This window comes from Rhinoraja longicauda, chromosome 36 (assembly GCF_053455715.1).
Source record: "Rhinoraja longicauda isolate Sanriku21f chromosome 36, sRhiLon1.1, whole genome shotgun sequence".
NCBI classification, from domain to species: domain Eukaryota; kingdom Metazoa; phylum Chordata; class Chondrichthyes; order Rajiformes; family Arhynchobatidae; genus Rhinoraja; species Rhinoraja longicauda.
In genome coordinates, this window is record NC_135988.1 from 16,375,548 (window position 1) to 16,396,352 (window position 20,805).

Here is a 20,805-nt window from a genome sequence, read left to right on the forward strand (position 1 = left end):
CGCACTGTGGGAGGGGCGGGGGTGAGGGAGCGCCGCGCTGTGGGAGGGGCGGGGGTGAGGGAGCGCCGCACTGTGGGAGGGGCACAATGCAAAATGTAAAAAAGTAAGTCAGTCTTCACAGAAACAGGCCGTTCGGCCCAACTGGGCCCTGCTAGCCAAGTTCCCATTTTGCCTTCTCCTGTCCATATCCCTGTGCAGTGGAGGCCGATTCACTGGATGTTTTCAAGAGAGAGTTAATTTAGCTCTTGGGGCCAGCGGAATCAAGGGGTTTGTGGAGAAAGCAGGAACGGGGCAATGATTGTGGACGACTAGGCTTGTATACACTGGAATTTAGAAGGATGAGAGGAAATCTTATCGAAACGTATAAGATTATTAAGGGGTTGGACACGTTAGAGGCAGGAAACATGTTCCCAATGTTGGGGGAGTCCAGAACCAGGGGCCACAGTTTAAGAATAAGGGGTAGGCCATTTAGAACTGAGATGAGGCAAAACTTTTCCAGTCAGACAGTTGTGAATCTGTGGAATTCTCTGCCTCAGAAGGCAGTGGAGGCCAATTCTCTGAATGCATTCAAGAGAGAGCTGGATAGAGCTCTTAAGGATAGCGGAGTCAGGGGGTATGGGGAGAAGGCCGGAACGGGGTACTGATTGAGAATGATCAGCCGTGATCACTTTGAATGGTGGTGGTGCTCGGAGGGCCGAATGGCCTCCTCCTGCAGCTATTTTCTGATCTAACCGATCCATGGAGCTGTCCATGGACCTGATGAGGGGCCTGAAAATGCTGTCTCTTCCACAGATGCTGCCTGACCTGCTGAGCCGTGGCAGCATTTTCTGTTTACATGCCCATTTCCAACATCATTTCCAGGGCTTTGGGTGCTTTAGATCTGCTACCCCCCACCCCCCAGGGGGACATCTCTGGAGAACGTGGACAGGTACAAAGTGCTGGAGTAACTCAGCGGGTCAGGCAGCATCTCTGGAGAACATGGGTAATAGGTGGACACGGGCGAGGGTAGGTGGGGAGGGGGGTCGATTGGCCTTAAAGCAGGAGGTTTGAGACAGAACGGATTGCAACATTGCAAATGGTGAAGGCAGAGGAAGGAATGTGGGATTGGTGGGTGGGTGGGTGGGTGGGTAGGTGGGTGGATGGTGAGGGGGATGGATGGTGAGGGGGGATGGATGGTGAGGGGGATGGATGGTGAGGGGGGATGGATGGGAGGGTGGATGGATGGATGGATGGGTGGGTGGGTGGGTGGGTGGATGGGTGAGTGGGTGGCTGGGTGGATGGATGGATGGGTTGGTGGATGGTGGATGGATGGATGGAGAGGGGAGGAGAGGAGAAACAGGTGAGAATCCAGGTGAGAAACTTTAAATTGAGATTTAAATGATCGCACTGTGTCTGGGGAAGAGACCAGTCCCATACATCGTCTCTCCACGTCTGAAGAAGGGTCTCGACCCGAAACGTCACCCATTCTTTCTCTCCAGAGACGCTGCTGACCCGCTGAGTTACTCCAGCATTTTATGTCTATCTTCGGTCTAAACCAGCATCTGCAGTTCCTTCCTACACAAATCGTGTATCCATCTCCCTCCCCCACCTCCCACCTACCCCCCAACAACCCACCCCCCACCTACCCCCCAACCCCCCCCCCCCCTCTCCTGCCTGCTGGCCCGCTGAGTTCAATAGACAATAGGTGCAGGAGGAGGCCATTCGGCCCTTCGAGCCAGAACCGCCATTCAATGTGATCATGGCTGATCATTGTAAGAAAATAACTGCAGATGCTGGTACAAATCGAAGGTCATTTATTCACAAGGTGCTGGAGTAACTCAGCAGGTCAGGCAGCATCTCAGGAGAGAAGGAATGGGGTCGAGACCCTTCTTCAGAATGGCTGATCATTCCACAGTCTGATTTTCTTTGCATCTGCAGCCTCTGGCCTCACCAAAGGTACTGGAGGAGCCTCTAGTATCTCTGGGTCTCACTCAGTCAGAGTTGTTTCCTGAACACTGGCCCAAGACTGACCCCTAGCGAGCAACTGTGTCTGAGGAAGACCAGCTCCGAGAGCTGACACGACCCACCAATTAATCAGGGAACAACGCGAGTAATCCTCCCGCAGCACAGATAATAAAGGAACATTAACTAATTTAAAGCTTGGGTCGGATTCAAGTGAAATGACACCACGCTCCCAGATAGATGCTGTGCTGGGCTGTGCGGGAAGAGCTCACAAAGCTGTCAGCTCTAATTAATTCTATTAAGATTTTTTTTTTTTGCTTGTCGCAACGAGGACAGACACCATATCACATGGTTCAGAACATGTCTTACACACTGTGCATTTGACTGATTATGACCTGGGATATTTAGCTGTGAAGGAGAGAGAGGGCAGGGAAGAGAGGGAAGGGAAGAGAGGGAAGGGAAGAGAGGGAAGGGAAGAGAGGGAAGGGAAGAGAGGGAAGGGAAGAGAGGGAAGGGGAGAGAGGGAAGGGGAGAGAGGGAAGGGGAGAGAGGGAAGGGGAGAGAGGGAAGGGGAGAGAGGGAAGGGGAGAGAGGGAAGGGAGAGAGGGAAGGGGAGAGAGGGAAGGGGAGAGAGGGAAGGGGGAGAGAGGGAAGGGGAGAGAGGGAAGGGGAGAGAGGGAAGGGGAGAGAGGGAAGGGGAGAGAGGGAAGGGGAGAGAGGGAAGGGGAGAGAGGGAAGGGGAGAGAGGAAGGGGAGAGAGGGAAGGGGAGAGAGGGAAGGGAAGAGAGGGAAGGGGGAGAGAGGGAAGGGGAGAGAGGGAAGGGGAGAGAGGGAAGGGAAGAGAGGGAAGGGAAGAGAGGGAAGGGGAGAGAGGGAAGGGAAAGAGAGAGAAGGGGAAGAGAGGAAGGGGAGAGAGGGAAGGGGAGAGAGGGAAGGGAGAGAGGGAAGGGGAGAGAGGGGAAGGGGAGAGAGGGAAGGGGAGAGAGGGAAGGGGAGAGAGGAAGGGGAGAGAGGGAAGGGGAGAGAGGGAAGGGGAGAGAGGGAAGGGGAGAGAGGGAAGGGGAGAGAGGGAAGGGGAGAGAGGGAAGGGGAGAGAGGGAAGGGAGAGAGGAAGGGAGAGAGGAAGGGGAGAGAGGGAAGGGGAGAGAGGGAAGGGGAGAGAGGGAAGGGGAGAGAGGGAAGGGGAGAGAGGGAAGGGGAGAGAGGGGAGGGAAGGAGAGGGGAGGGGAGAGAGAGAGGGGGAGGGGAGAGAGAGGGGGAGGGAGAGAGAGGGGGAGGAGAGAGAGGGGAGGGAGAGAGAGGGGGGGGAGGGAGAGAGAGGGGGAGGGAGAGAGAGGGGGAGGGAGAGAGGGGGGAGGAGAGAGGGGGGGAGGAGAGAGAGGGGGGGAGGAGAGAGAGGGGAGGGAGAGAGAGGGGGAGGGAGAGAGAGGGGGGAGGGAGAGAGGGGGAGGGAGAGAGAGGGGGGGAGCGAGAGAGAGGGGGGGAGGGAGAGAGAGGGGGAGGGGAGAGAGAGGGGGAGGGAGAGAGAGGGGGGAGGGAGAGAGAGGGGGGAGGGAGAGAGGGGGGAGAGAGAGGGGGAGGGGGGAGAGAGAGAGAGCGACTGAAAAAGGGGCTTCTTTACAGCAGTTTGAGAGGATATCAGAGAGAATGTGATCTGTGCTCTGACCTACAGTCTAATATAGCTCTGACCTACAGTCTAATTAGCTCCTTTGGTCTAATATACATTCATCTCTCAGCTCAAATGTTTAAAGACTCATGTTCAGATATCCATGAAGAAATTATTTCGCTGTTATCACCAATTTAGCTCATCACCATTTGAATTGATTATTGACTAAAAATAATGAATGGGGTTTCATCATTTCGGCTTTACAATGTTTTTTATATTTGTGTTGTATCCAACGCTAGAATGACCACAACATAAAAGTTAATATTTTTTTTTAAAGGGATTGTTTAAAAAGTGAACATAATTTCTACTAAAACATTGGAGGTTCGGTCTGGAACATGGAGTCAGAGTGTGTGTGTGGTGTGTGTGTGTGTGTGTGTGTGTGAAAGGTGGGTGACGTTTCGGGTCATAGAGTGATACAGTGTGGAAACAGGCCCTTCGGCCCAACTTGCCCACCCCGGCCAGCATGTCCCACCTGCCTGCATTTGGTCCATATCCCTCCAAACCTGTCCTGTCCATGTACCTGTCTAACTCTTTCTTAAATGTTGGGATAGTCCCAGCCTCAACTACCTCCTCTGGCAGCTTGTTCCATACACCCACCACCCTTTGTGTAAAAAAGTTACCCCTATGATTCCTATTGAATCTTTTCCCCTTCACCTTGCACCTATGTCCTCGAATAAGGAGTAGGCCATTCAGAGAATTGGCCTCCACTGCCTTCTGAGGCAGAGAATTCCACACCTTCACCACTCTCTGACTGAAAAAGTTTTTCCTCATCTCAGTTCTAAATGGCCTACCCCTTATTCTTAGACTGTGGCCCCTTGTTCTGGACTCCCCCAACATTGGGAACATGTTTCCTGCCTCTAACGTGTCCAACCTCTTAATAATCTCAGTAACCTGTGCCAAACCTCTCCCCGTATCCCTTGATAATTAATGGGGATCAGTCAGACACCGGCCCAGCTGGCCTCAGCACCGAAGACAGCGCGACACAATGAAATCTGAAGAAGGGTCTCGACCCGAAACGTCACCCATCCCTTCTCTCCGGGGACTCTGCCTGACCCGCTGAGTTACTGCAGCTTTTTGCCTCCATCTTTGCCACCCAATGAAACCTTGCGTTGGTAGTCCGGAGTGAAGCTCTCCATGGCAGGCTCTCCGTGACGGATTAACCACCGGGTTATAAACCACACTTGCACGCGATGCAGGGGGAGGGTGGGGGAACGCTTATACCCAGGCCAAGAGAAAACAGCTGTGAAAAAACCATGGCAAATAGAGAGAGGAGATGGAAATCCCTTTATCATTGGGAAATGTGACAGGTCTTCGTGGAATAATAGATTAGCTACTTGATGCAAATGGAGCAATTATGGTGCCCTGTAGTCTTTTTGACATTACATTCTGTATCATTTGTGTGTGGTGATTACAGCATGCCTCGAAAGCCATCATAGCAACAGACTGGTCCCGAAAAAGTCATTTGCATAACAGAGCACAAACACGGAGAGGTGAGAATTCATCACACCGGCGTTTAGAACGAGAAAATATTGTTCATTTATCTCAGTATTATTCCCATTTTAATTTATTTCATAAATACTTTATGAGAGTTCACACATAAACTACATTCACAGCCTAAACTACTTTGCCCCTGGGACCAATTCCTTTGTATGTTTAATATTGCTGTCAAATAATTAATATTTCAAGACAATGGATCTTCATCATGATGTGGAACTGCTTTATAGAATAGCGTGGCACGCAGAGAGTCTAAACAGCTCCTTGGGACCAGTGTTCCTGCTCCATCAGACCCAACCGCTACCTCTGCCAATCTCACCCATCAACGTAGATGCACAGAGTCCCTTGCCCAGATGAGGTGAATCGAGGACCAGAGGACTTTAAGGTGAAGGGGAAAGATTTGAGAGGAATCTGAGGGGTAACTTTTTCCACACAGAGGGTGGTGGGTGTATGGAACGAGCTGCCAGAGGAGGTAGTTGAGGCTGGGACTATCCTGACGTTTAAGAAACAGTTAGACAGGTGCATGGATAGGGCAGGTTTTGAGGGATATGGACCAAACGCAGGCAGGTGGGACTAGTGTAGACGGGACGTGTTGGCAAGTTGGGCCAAAGGGCCTGTTTCCACACTGTATCACTCTATGGCTCGTTGGTCACAAGGAGAACGTACAAACTCTACGACCTTTTCCTTGCTGCTCATCCAGCTATCCTTTAAATCTGCCTCTCCCTTTAACGCCCCACCTCACCGCTGTCAGGTGAAGAAGTTATTTCGCAATTATGGACCAGGACTAGGGGTCAAAGATGGCCGACTTTGTCAGAGTCGGGGAAGAGCGGCCTCTGCAGTTCTGTACAGTAACTCGACTCTGTTCCTGCCCCAGTTTCACTGTGTCCCCACTCCCAAAATGGCACCTACGTTCCAAATGGAATATGTGATGAAATGCAACAACTTATTTCTACTGTTCTTTATAAGACGAGGTTCAACTAATCCAGTAAGGATATAATCCAATGAATATATGTTCATAAATTATAGGAGCAGAATTAGGACATTCGGTCCATCAAGTCTACTCCACCATTCATTTATGGCTGATCTATCTTTCCCTCTCAATCCCATTCTCCTGCCTTCTCCCAATAACCCATGACACCCGTACTAATCAACAACCTGTCAGTCTCCACTTTAAAAATACCAAAAGACTTGGCCTCCAGCGTTGTCTGTGGCAATGAATTCCACAGATTCACCACCGTCTGGCTGAAGAAATTCCTCCTCATCTCCTTCCTAAAGGTACGTCCTTTTATTCTGAGGCTGTGCCCTCTGGTCCTAGACTCTCCCCCCTTGTGATTTTGTGTTGTGAGGGGAAGGAAATGGTTGAAATAATTAAACTTCATAGCCATGTGTAGGAAGCAACTGGAGATGCTGGTTTAAACCAAAGATAGACACAAAATGCTGGAGTAACTCAGCGGGACAGGCAGCATCTCTGGAGAGAAGGGATGGGAGATGTTTCAGGTCGAGATGTCTGAGGAAGGGTCTCGACCGAAACGTCACCCATTCCTTCTCTCCAGAGATGCTGCCAGTCCCGCTGAGTTACTCCAGCATTTTGTGCCTAAACCTGGTAGTCAGGCAGAGATCTGTCAAACTATCAATCACCGAGTCATACATACAACAGGGAAACAGGCCCTTTGAATTTAATCATCTCCAATTTCCTTGAATGCAATTTGGTCGTGACCATCAGGATGAGTGGAGGGGAGCAATTGAAATAAATCACATCCCACTTCAGGCCCTGTGTGTGGCAGGACACACTGGACTCTCGTACAGAGAACATCTGTCCTGACAAGTTCTAGTCTCAGTCAAGTGTTGATTAGTTCTGACACAAGCAGAAGGCAACATAAATTCAATGACCAAATAGCCCCCTTCTGCGCTATAACAAGTCCATAATTCAATAAATGGAGCTTGTAAGTGCTATCCAGCCAGGCCACTAGAGTGATATAAATACTATCATCCACATCACTCAGCCAACCATTCAATCTGTACTTCACACGAATCACCTGTCTCCATTCTGTCTTTCTTAACACAGTGGTTGTAAAAATGTAACAATCTCCCAGCATCAGAGTTCGATCCTGACCTCGGGTGCTGCCTGTGTGGAGTTTCCACGTTATCCCGTGGCCAAGTGGGCTTCCTCTAGTTTCTTCCCACGTTCCAAAGACGTGCGGGTTTTTAGGTTAATTGGCTTCAGTGCATTTCCCCTAGTGTTCAGGACATAGAACGAGTACGAACGAATGATTGATAGTTTGCATAGACTCAGTGGGCCAAAAAAAAAACATTTTTCCACACTGTATCTCTAAAACTAAAAACTTAAAACTAACATTTAAATCTACCCCTGCATGCAGACGGACATGTGAAGATTCCTGTAAATCTCTTCCTAAATGGTCTCAGCCTGTTTTTATGGTCATCAGCCCTTCTACAGAGGACCCCCCTACCCCTACCCCCACCCTCCCCAACCCCCCCTCCCCCCGCCCCCCACCCCCTCCCCCCCCCACACCCTCCCCCCCACACCCCAACCCCCCCTCCCCCCCACACCCCAACCCCCCCTCCCCCCCCCCATTACCCCACCCCCAAACCCCCCCTACCCCCACCCTCCAACCCCCCAACCCCGCCTCCCCCCTTACCCCCACCCTCCAACCCCCCAAGCCCCCTCCTCCCTACCCCCACCCTCCAACCCCCCCTCCCCCCCACACCCCAACCACCCCTCCCCCCGTACCCCACCCCCCAACCCCCTGTACCCCCACCCTCCAACCCCCCAACCCCGCCTCCCCCCCTACCCCCACCCTCCAACCCCGCCTCCCCCCCTACCCCGCCTCCCCCCCTACCCCCCCACCCTCCAACCCCCCAACCCCCCCCTCCCCCCCTAACCCCCCCCCCCCCCCCCCCCCCATCAGTAGAATTAGATTCTCTCTCATCTAAAATAGTGATTCTTTAAAAGTTCCTGAAAATTCCCAAATCAATCCTTAAATAAAGATATAGAAGGGACTGTAGGTGCTGGAATCCTGGGGGAAACCCCCCCCCCCACACAAAGTGCTGGAGGAACTCAGCGGGTCAGGCAGCATCTGTGGAGGGAAATGGACCAGTTCAATTGGAATCGGTCCAAATCAGACTTCATCTTGCACTAAACGTTATTCCCTTTATCCTGTATCTACACACTGTGGACGGCTTGATTGTAATCTTTCCACTGACGGGATAGCACGCAACAAAAAAAGCTTTTCATTTACCTCAGTACCTGTGGCAATAAACTAAACTGAACTGAACTAAAGAAGCTTCCCAACCTGTTTGTCCATTCTATGCATGGATGCTGCCTGACCCACTGAGTTCCTCCAGCACTTTGTGTTTTGCTCACGATTCCAGCATCTGCAGTCTTTTATGTCTCTGTATTCCAAAGATTTTGATTTCGTTTAGTTTAGCTTAGTTTAACTTTAGCTTCGTTTAATTTGGTTTAGTTTAGTTCAGTTTAGTTTAATTTAGAAACATAGAAACATAGAAAATAGGTGCAGGAGTAGGCCATTCGGCCCTTCGAGCCTGCACCGCCATTCAATATGATCATGGCTGATCATCCAACTCAGTATCCCGTACCTGCCTTCTCTCCATACCCCCCCGATCCCTTTAGCCACAAGGGCCACATCTAACTCCCTCTTAAATATAGCCAATGAACTGGCCTCAACTACCTTCTGTGGCAGAGAATTCCACAGATTCACCACTCTCTGTGTGAAAAAACCTTTCTCATCTCGGTCCTAAAAGACTTCCCCCTTACCCTTGAACTGTGACCCCTTGTTCTGGACTTCCCCAACATCGGGAACAATCTTCCTGCATCTAGCCTGTCCAACCCCGGCGCGGAAACAGGCCCTTTGGCCCACCGAGTCCGCGCCGACCAGCGATCCCCGCACACAAGCACGATCCTACACACGAGGGACAATTTACAATCTTTACCTAAAAGCCAAATTAACCTAAAAACCTGCACGTCTTTGGAATGTGGGAGGAAACAAGCGCCCCCGGGGGGGGGGAAACGCACGCGGTCACGGGGAGAATGTGCATACACCGTACAGACAGCGCCTGTTGTCAGAATCGAGCATGGATCTCTGGCGCTGAAAGGCAGCAACTCTACCACTGCGCCACCGTGCTGCCCTTATGCCAAGGTATCTGGCCAGCAACTGTCAGCTTTGCAAGCGGAGGCCACATCCCACTGAATGAAGGAAGACTTAATGTGCACACCCTGATTCTGCAATGAAAGAGTTCATTTATATCAATGCTATTTAATAGATTTATGCTTAACATGACAAACCTCCAGGCAAGGATTTTAAAACCAATGTTAAAACATTGGATAACAATCATGCAATCCATTTGCCTTTGATGAAATAAATTTAACGTGCGATGGACGTTGTTCCTTGCCTTTCCTCGTTCCATAAACCTGCCATCCTCGGAGTGGAGAAGGTGCCCCTCGGGTTCCCATTCAATCTTTCCCCTCCTACCATAAACCCACGTCCTCTGGTTCTTGAATCCTCCACTCCAGCTTTGTGCATTCTCCCCATCTACACCCCTCATGAGTTAAAGCACCTCTATAAGGGCATGTATTCACAAAATGCTGGAGTAACTCGGCAGGTCAGGCAGCATCTCGGGAGAGAAGGAATGGGTGACATTTCGGGTCGAGACCCTTCTTCAGACTGATGTCAGGGGGGCGGGACAAAGGAAGGATATAGGTGGAGACAGGAAGATAGAGGGAGATCTGGAAGGAGGAGGGGAAGAGAGGGACAGAGGAACTATCTAAAGTTGGAGAAGTCGATGTTCATACCACTGGGCTGCAAGCTGCCCAAGCGAAATATGAGGTGCTGTTCCTCCAATTTCCGGTGGGCCTCACTATGGCACTGGAGGAGGCCCATGACAGAAAGGTCAGACTGGGAATGGAGGGGGAGTTGAAGTGCTAGAAGGGCATGCCTCAGCCTTCTGCACTCCAAGGAATAAAGTCCAGCCTGCCCAACCCCTCCGGCCCTTGAGTCCTGGCAACATCCTCGTGCATCTTTGAACACCACTTTGAACCTCGTTCAAGTCCACCAGCAGCTGGTGTTGTTCCATGTGGACCTGTGAAGAGAGTCACAGAGTCACACTGTGCACATCAGAAGCAGGCCCTTCGGCCCAACTTGCTCGTGCTGCCCGAGATGTTACATCTACACTGGTCCCACCTGCCCGCTTCAGGCCCACATCTGTGTAACTGTCTATCTGTCACAGTCTGTCACAGTTCACTCACCTGGTAGCCACGCCCACCACGTTAAGCCAACTCCCCTCACCTGTTCACTCACCTGCTCCAGATCACCAATCAAACCAGCATATAAACCCTTCCTGCACGCACGCACGCACGCACGCACGCACGCACGCACGCACGCACGCACGCACGCACGCACACACACACACACACACTCTTTGCCAGATTGTTCTTAGCCCTCATGCAAGACTCTCCAGCATTCTCTCTTGGACTGATTTCCCCATTGCCGACCCTGCCTGCTCCCGACCTTCATGCCTCGTCGTAGCCCTGGTGAACACCTCAGTCTTCTGTCCCCGACCACGAGCAGGTAGAAAGAAAGCTCATTCTAAAACTACTTCCTTGGTTCCGTGTGCTGCATTTGGGCCTACCTGCGGTCCATTAGGCTATCGATGTACCTGCCCCAATATCTTTTTAAATGTTGTTATAATACTCCTGCTCTCGTGAACGTTCCTGCAAACACCTGAGATTTGCTTCGTACTCGAGTCTCTTCCAGAGCCAGGCACTTTGCGAGCCACCACTTTAACAGTGCCAGTAATGCAATCTTTACACACAGTGCCACTTCAGAACATGAAGTAACATTCAGAAATAAATTCACATGAATGTAATTGAGGTAACGTAGCTCAAAGCAATTTTTCTTTATAATGAATATTTAATCAGGATCCCTTCTCTCCGATGCATTCACCTGTATTCTATTATCACTGAGATACACGTAGCTATTAACTTGCTATAAATAGCAGCTGTCTATAAGTGTTTCTTAGCTTCCACTCTACTCTGCAACACTCCACATCCTTTCCCCTGACTCCCACCGATACGGCAGGGGCCTGAATCGTCCGCAGTTTCATTAATCAGGCTCTGCACAATCTACATCGGTGGCACGCGATTTTACAAAACCCATATCCTGCAGAAAGGCGTATCTTTAAGGTGAGAGGGGCAAAGCTTAAAGGAGGTGTGCTGGGGCAACAAAGAACTGCAGATGCTTGAGCGTAAGGCACAAAGCGCTGGAGTAACTCGGCGGGTCAGGCGGCATCGCTGGAGAACATGGATAGGTGACGTTTGGGGCCTGAACACTTCTTTAGAGCCTAGGTGGACGCAAAATGCTGGAGTAACTCAGCGGGTCAGGCAGCATCTCTGGAGAGAAGGAATGGGTGACGTTTCGGGTCGAGACCCCTCTTCTCTCCAGAGATGCTGCCCGTCCCTCTGAGTTACTCCAGCATTTTGTGTCTACCTTCGATTTAAACCAGCATCTGCAGTTTTTTTCCTACTCAACTCTCACCTGTCTGCATGGGATCCATACCCTTCCACATTACATTAACTGAGACATATTTCAGGTTTTACAATGGACTGTTTTCAGGGGCTGTTCATCTACTAATCATACCATCCTAGACAAACACAAAATGCTGGAGTAACTCGGCAGGACAGGCAGCATCACTGGAGAGAAGGAATGGGTGACGTTTCGGGTCGAGACCCTTCCTCATACCATCTTATCATCAAAGCCTGGTTCACCAATTTATGAATTGCATGAAACTTTGAGAAACTTTTTACAAAACTTTGAGAAACTTTTTACAAAATCCATTTGCAGACCATTTGCAGATCAGATGAGCAATGTTTATCATTCCCACCTCGCTCCTGGTCAGGTATTCAAACTCACCCTGAGAAAGAAATCAATAGTGTCTAATTATCTCCAAAACAATTAGTTCAGTTGTCTACATACATCAGCTAGATGTCAGTACCAGGTCTAATAATATCTAATATTAATGGTGACCTTGTGGGCAGCACGGTGGCGCAGCGGTAGAGTTGCTGCCTTACAGCGCTTGCAGTGCCAGAGACCCGGGTTCGATCCCGACTACAGGTGTTGTCTGTGTGGCGCTTGTACATTTTCCCCATGACTGCGTGGGTTTTCTCTGAGATCTTCCCGCGTTCCAAAGACGTGCAGGTGTGTAGGTTAATTGGCTCGGTGTAGGGGTAAATTGTCCCTAGTGTGTGTGGGATAGAGTTAATGTGCGGGGATCGCTGGTCGGTGCGGACTCGGTGGGCCGAAGGGCCTGTTTCCCCACTGTATCTCTAAACTAAACTTGTCTTGCTTGCTGCAAGCCTCTGACTATTGCAGTTTGCTTCCCACCACCCTGGGAAGCATTGCCCTTGGCTTTCTGTTGACCAGGAGTGATGGAAGGCCTGGTGCCAATCAGGGGACGTTTTTGACCATGCGCCAGAGCGGAAATAAAAAAAGAGGGGAGATAAATGGTGGAATGGAATTGATGGGATTGCTCTGAGGGGCTAGCACAGACTCGAAGGCTGAATGGTCTTCTCTACCTTTGGAAATAGGAAAAATGAGTCAAATGAGCCTTCATCACAGTGGGAGCTCAGATCCCACACGAAAAGCCATTGAATCCAAATGGGGAGATCGAAACATGGAAACGTATAGCACAGAATGAGGCCATGAGGCCCATTATGTCCGTGCCGAACATGATACCGAGTTAAATTAATCTTGCCTGCCTGCACGTGATCCAAATCCCTTCATTCCCTGCATGTCCGTGTGCCCGTCTAAAAGCCTCTTCAACGCCATTATTGTATCTGCCTCCACCACCACCCCTGGCAGTGCGTTCCAGGCCCCCACCCCCCCCTCTGTGCATATAATTTCCCCTGCACTCCTCTTTTAAACTTTGCCCTCTCACCTTGACCCCATGTCCTCTAGTTTTTGACATTTCCACCCTGGGTGAAGAAATTCTGAATGTCCACCCTATCTGTGCCTCTCGTCATTTTATACACCTCTCAGGTTTCCCCTCAGCCTCCAATGTATCAGTGACAACAATCCAAGTCTGTCCGACCTCTCCCCACATGTTTACAATAGACAATAGGTGCAGGAGTAGGCCATTCGGCCCTTCGAGCCAGCACCGCCATTCACCGTGATCATGGCTGATCATCCACAATCAGTGCCCCGTTCCTGCCTTCTCCTCTTATCCCTTGACTCCTCCATCTTTAAGAACTCTAACTCTCTCTTGAAAGCATCCAGAAAATTGGTCTCCACTGCCTTCTGAGACAGATTCACAACTCTCTGGGTGAAAATGTTTTTCCTCATCTCCGTTCTAAATGGCCTACCCCTTATTCTTAAACTGTGGCCCCTGGTTCTGGACTCCCCCAACATCGGGAACATGTTTCCTGCCTCTAGCGAGTCCGATCCCTTAATAATCTTATACGTTTCAATAAGATCCCCTCTCGTCCTTCTAAATTCCAGTGTAGACAAGCCCAGTCTCTCCAGTCTTTCAACATATGACATTTCAACAGCCCTCTGCACCAGGCTGCATTCTGGTAAACCTCCTCTGCAAGCTGTCCATTAAAATGAGTAATGATGCATGCACTAAGGGTAAGAAAAGATGGCTATTTTCAGCCACTTTATTGCATGTTTACGTTTACTTTAGACTTTAGAGATACAGCGCGGAAACAGTCCACCAAGTCCGTGCCGACCAGCGATCACACGTACACGAGCACTATACTACACACCCGGGGCACTTTACAACTTTACTAAAGGCATTTAACTGACAAACCCACACGTCTTTTGAACGTGGGAGGAAACCGGAGCACCCGGAGAAAACCCACGTGGTCACAGCAAGAACGTGCAACCTCCACACAGACAGACACCCGTAGTCAGGATCGTACCCGGGTCTCTGGCGCTGTGAGGCGGCAGCTCTACCGCTGCGCAGCTGTGCCCGCTGAAAAACCATCACCACTATTTCAGAATCCTCCCAGCTCATCAATGCATTAACCAGCTCAGCAGGCTGTGGACATTTCCACTCTGCAAGGACACAATGACCATTGTTTTGTGGTGACAAATGGGCCTGAGTAACGACATGAGCACAGTGTCATTGGCAGAAAAGACACGGCCTTGGATAGAGAATCAATTTCCCCACCACTGCATGGGCTGGGAATGAGAATTTAAAATCCAGCCTGCAATGAGGCAACTGAACTGAGGCAACCCTCTTTGAATAAGAAAATAACTGCAGATGCTGGTACAAATCGAAGGTATTTATTCACAAAATGCTGGAGTAACTCAGCAGGTCAGGCAGCATCTCAGAAGAGAAGGAATGGGTGACGTTTCGGGTCGAGACCCTTCCTCAACCCTCTTTGAAACTAACCGAATAATGAAAGGCAATAGATAGTGTAAAGGCAACTTCCAGATTTTTCCAATACATTTTTTTATAATTGCCATTACTACACAGGAGGATGGACACAAAATGCTGGAGTAACTCAACGGGTCACGCAGCATCTCAGGAGAGAAGGAATGAGACCCTTCTTCAGACTGATGCCGCTGGGCCCAGCGTAAATTGGAGGAACTGCATCCCATATTTCGCTTGGGCAGTTTACACCCGAGTGGGATGAACATTGACTTCTCCAACTTCAGATAGTTCCTCTGTCCCTCTCTTTCCCCTCCCCAGTTCTCCCACTAGTCTTCCTATCTTATCAAACATCCTATCTTTCTCCCGTCCTTTCAATAGACAATAGACAATAGGTGCAGGAGTAGGCCATTCAGCCCTTCGAGCCAGCACCGCCATTCAATGCGATCATGGCTGATCACTCTCAATCAGTACCCCGTTCCTGCCTTCTCCCCATACCCCCTCACTCCGCTATCCTTAAGAGCTCTATCCAGCTCTCTCTTGAAAGCATCCAACGGACTGGCCTCCACTGCCTTCTGAGGCAGAGAATTCCACACCTTCACCACTCTCTGACTGAAAAAGTTCTTCCTCATCTCCGTTCTAAATGGCCTACCCCTTATTCTTAAACTGTGGCCCCTTGTTCTGGACTCCCCCAACATTGGGAACATGTTTCCTGCCTCTAATGTGTCCAATCCCGGACATCTTTCCCCGGACATCAGTCAGAAGAAGGGTCTCGACGCGAAACGTCACCCATTCCTTCTCTCCTGAGATGCTGCCTGACCCGTTGAGTTACTCCAGCATTTTGATTTGAACCAGCATCTGCAGTTATTTTCTTACTACACAGGGAGTCGGAGTCACCTTACGCAGAACAGACAGAACAGAACAGACCTTCCAGTCGTTTTTTTTCCAGTTTAATTAGTTGTTTATTGAAGTAGTTGTACAAACAAGGAGATGAACATACCAGGCTTTACTTGTTTCGCATACAAGTCCTAGCTGGCTGCTCTGTCCCTGGTCTGGTCCCAGGTCTCAGCACTTTCTAGTCGATGGTCTGTCCAGGTCTGGTGAGAACTGTCTGCTCTCCCTCCCTGTATCCGGCCACTCCCAGTCCCATATGCCCATATACATATACGCCACCATGTTCATCTAACGACCACCCCCAAGCGTCCAAAATAATACGGCAAGATATATCTAGACAAAATAATATAATATGCCAACAGTAGCTGGCCTAAACATAAATGGCTCCTGCAGATAGAGTGGATGTGGGGAGGATGTTTCCACTGGTGGGAGAGTCTAGGACCAGAGGTCACAGCTTCAGAATTAAAGGGCGCTCTTTTAGAAAGGAGGTGAGAAGGAACTTCTTTAGTAAGAGAGTAATTAATCTATGGATCTCATTGCCACAGAAGGCTGGGGAGGCCAAGTCAGTGGATATTTTTAAGGCAGAGGTAGACAAATTCTCGATTAGAACGGGTGTCAAGGGTTATGGGGAGAAGGCAGGAGAATGGGATTAGAAGGCAGAGATCAGCCATGATTGAATGGCAGAGTAGAGTCTATGGGTCGAATGGCCTAAATCTACTCCTGTGGAATTCTCTGCCTCAGAAGGCAGTGGAGGCCAATTCTCTGAATGCATTCAAGAGAGAGCTAGATAGAGCTCTTAAGGATAGCGGAGTCAGGGGGTATGGGGAGAAGGCAGGAACAGGGTACTGATTGAGAATGATCAGCCATGATCACATTGAATGGCGGTGCTGGCTCGAAGGGCCGAATGGCCTCCTCCTGCACCTATTGTCTATTGTCCATCATCTATTGTCTACAACTTGTGAACCTGTGAACACTGCGGACGGCTTGAATGTAATTATGTATAGTCTCTCCGCTGACTAGATTTGAATGCCCAGTTTCTGCAGCTCTGTGGCTAATTAGTTTAGTTTAGTTTAATTTAGAGATACAACGTGGAAACAGATCCATCGGCCCTCCGAGTTCCAGGGATCCCTCCGTAGACTAGTCCGATCCTACACACTAGGGACAATTCATTCTTGATTAGAACGGCTGTCAAGGGTTATGGGGAGAAGGCAGGAGAAAGGGGTTTAGGAGGCAGAGATCAGCCATGATTGAATGGCGGAGTGGACTCGATGTGCCGAATGGTCTAATTCTACTCATTATAACTCGTGAACCTGTGAACATCCTTCTCACCATTTCATGGGGTCTCGTACACCAAGGTGTTGCTTACACTTCTCAACACCTCTGGACATTTTCAACAAAAGATGTCTCCGAAAAGCCTCCACCATTATAAAGGACTCCTCCCACCCCTCCCATGGACTCTTTGCCCCTCTGCCGTCCGGCATGAGGTTTAGTTTAGTTTAGTTTAGAGATACAGAGCGGAATCAGGCCCTTCGGCCCACCGAGTCCGCGCCGCCCAGCGATCCCCGCACATTAACATTATCCTACACCCACTGGGGACAATTTTTACATTTACCGAGCCAATTAACCTGCATACCCGCACGTCTTTGGAGTGTGGGAGGAGACCGAAGATCTCGGAGAAAACCCACGCGGGTCACGGGGAGAACGTACAAACTCCGTACAGACGGCGCCCAGGTCTCCGGCGCTGCATTTGCTGCAAGGCAGCAACTCTACCATTGCACCACCGTGCCCGCCCGGGTACCGTAGCGTCAAGGCCAGCACCACTACGATTTCCAACAGCTTCTTCCCCCGCTGGCTGTTAGAATGGTGAACATCCTACTGCCCCACAACGCACACACAACCCTCACCTAAAACACACACACGCCCTGCACTGGCACCTCACATCAATATCACCTTGCACAGCCCTGTGATAATAGACAATAGACAATAGGTGCAGGAGGAGGCCATTTGGCCCTTCGAGCCAGCACCGCCATTCAATGTGATCATGGCTTATCATTCTCAATCAGTACCCCGTTCCTGCCTTCTCCCCATACCCCCTGACTATCCTTAAGAGCTCTATCCAGCTCTCTCTTGAATGCATTCAGAGAATTGGCCTCCACTGCCTTCTGAGGCAGAGAATTCCACAAATTCATAACTCTGACTGAAAAAGTTTTTCCTCATCTCAGTTCTAAATGGCCTACCCATTATTCTTAAATTTGGACATTCCCTCCAAATGTATACTTATATGTTCGAATGACAAACAAATTATTATTATTATTTCCACCGATCCGTGGCAATCCCTGCGACATTATCAGCGGTATAAAGCCTGAGATATCCTCGTCCAAATAAATCCTGCCCATCCTTTGGTTGATGGCAAGGAAACTCCCACATTCAGAGCCAGCGAAAGTCGCTAACATGTTCCTGACACATTGCAAACGGATGTTCAACAAGAACGAACCCTGTCACCTACCACGATGCATTCATGAGCTGCAGAATTTAATAAAAATGTGAAAAAGTGTCAAATTACCTGCGTCCTTCGAGAAATAATGCACACCCGACAGAACACAATTAACTCAGGAGTCCCTGCAGAAATACGTTCGTATTTACAGCTTGTTATTAAAATAATGTCATATGGAAATGCAGAAGACATTTTCCAGGAGAAAGCAGCCCTCGTGATTGGGGTCTGATTCTTCCCCAAATGTGCAGAAGGTAGACAAAAAATGTCATGGAGTCATAAAGGTCATACAGAGTGGAAACAAGCCCTTCGGCCCAACTTGTCCTCATCAAACAACATGTCCCATCTACACTAGTCCCACCCTACCGTGGGCGGCACGGTAGCGCAGCGGTAGAGTTGCTGCTTTACAGCGAATGCAGCGCCTGAGACTCAGGTTCGATCCTGACTACGGGTGCTGCACTGTAAGGAGTTTGTACGTTCTCCCCGTGACCTGCGTGGGTTTTCTCCGAGATCTTCGGTTTCCTCCCACACTCCAAAGACGTACAGGTATGTAGGTTAATTGGCTGGGTAAAATGTAAAAATTGTTCCTAGTGGGTGTAGGATAGTGTTAATGTACGGGGATCACTGGGCGGCACGGACATGGAGGGCCGAAAAGGCCTGTTTCCGGCTGTATATATATGATATGATATGAGATGATACTGCATTTGGCCCATATCCATCCAAACATGACCTATACATGTACCTGTCTAATTGCTTCTTAAACGTTGTTATCACAAAAAGCTGGAGTCACGCAGCGGGTCAGGCAGCATCTCAGGAGAGAAGGAATGGGTGACGTTTCGGGTTGAGACCCTTCTTCAGACCTGAAACGTCACCCATTCCTTCTCTCCCGAGATGCTGCCTGACCCGCTGAGTTACCCCAGCTTTTTGTGATACCTTCGATTTGTACCAGCATCTGCAGTTATTTTCCTACTTAAACGTTGCTATAGTCTCTGCCTCAACTACCTCCTCTGGCGGCTCGTTCCATACACCCACCACCCTCTGTGTGAAAAGGTTACCCCTCAAATTCCAGTTAAATCTTTCCCGCTTCACCTTAAACCTGTGCCCTCTGGTTCTCGTTCCCCCTACACTGGGGAAGAGACTCTGTGCATCTACCAAATCTATTCCTCTCATGTTTTTACGTACCTCTATAAGATCACCCCTCATCCTCCTACACTCCAGGGAATAGAGTCCCAGCCTGCTCAACCTCTCCGTGTAACTCAGACCCACGTAAATCTCCTCGTAAATCTTCTCTGCAGCCTTTCCAGCCTGACAACATCGTTCCTATCAGGTGAATGCTGGAGTAACGCAGCGGGTCAGGCAGCATCTCTGGAGGAAAGGGTTTGGGTCGGTGCCGTTGTTCAGACGTTCAGGCAGTTTACACTGTGTGTTGTCTATGCACTGCAATACAGTGGATGCTTCCAAGAGAGAGTTAGATAGGGCTCTTAAGGATAGCGGAGTCAGGGGGTATAGGGAGAGGGCAGGAACGGGGTACTGATTGTGGATGATCAGCCATGATCACATTGAATGGCGGTGCTGGCTCGAAGGGCCGAATGGCCTCCTCCTGCACCTATTGTCTACTGTCTAATGCAAGAGGCACTGGCACACATCGAACGAGGGTGGGGAAAAACTCAACCCAAGGCCTGGATGGAGTGGAGAGAATGTTTCCACTAGTGGAAGCACTTAGAACCAAAGGCCACAGCCTCAGAATAATAGAAAGGAGACGAGAAGGAATTTCTTCAGTCAGAGGGCGGTGAATCTGTGGAATTCATTGCCACAGACGGCTGTGGAGGCCAAGTCCTTGGGTAATTTTAAAGCGGAGATTGAGAGTTCCTTGATTGGTAAAGTTCTCAAAGTTTATGGGGAGAAGGTAGGAGAATGGGGTAGAGAGAGAGAAAGATAGATCAGCCATGATTGAATGGCAGAGCAGGCTCGATGGGATGAAAGACTTAATTCTGTTTCTATGACTTATGACTGACTGCTGCCCAACGGGGCATTTCCTCCCTCCCTGCCTTGCCTCTCACAGCGCTTACAGTGCCTGTGACCCGGGTTCGATCCCGACCACGGGTGCTGCCTGTACGGAGTTTGCACGTTCTCCCCGTGACCTGCGTGGGTTTATCTCCGAGACCTTCGGTTTCCTCCCGCACTCCAAAGTCGTACAGGTTAGTAGGTTAATTGGCTTGGTATGAGTGTAAATTGTCCCTGGTGTGCGTAGGATAGTGTTAGCGTGCGGGGATCGCTGGTCGGTACGGACTCGGTGGGCCGAAGGGCCTGTTTCCCTGCGCTGTGTCTCTAGAAAAATTCATTATTCATGCACCATGAGTAATCCAACTCTGAATAGCTGCAATTTATAAAACATGTTTGTAACTCTTTGCAATAATCATCAACCTTTCAGACTCGAGTTTAATGTCTGTGGAGGGAAATGGTTCATTTTATAATTGTTTTACACACGGTATTCAAATTCCATTGTAACTTACCATTCAGTCAGACACTGAATGTCTTTAGCCCGTTATTTTAAAGTCGTTACCAAACAAATGCAACTAAAAGTGAATGTTGTTTAACAGAAATGTGTACATCGGATTGAAGCACGAGGTCGGGTCTTTAGAATCTGTTACAAGCGTGGATATATTTGTGAAGTGGCACCAATTTGGAAGGTTCTGATCCACCATTTCAAAAGGTTTTGTTAGTAGCTGTGTCGCGCACTGTGAGAACTGTGGGGAAGCCTTTCAAGATTCTCCAGTCTGAAACAAGATGAAACAATCTTCAACTGTACTAATGATGAAACAAAATTACCTTGGGCTCCAAGTCCATAGCTCCCTGAAAGTACTGACAGAAGCAGACAGAATGGTACAGGAGGCGTATACCACGTATGTATAAT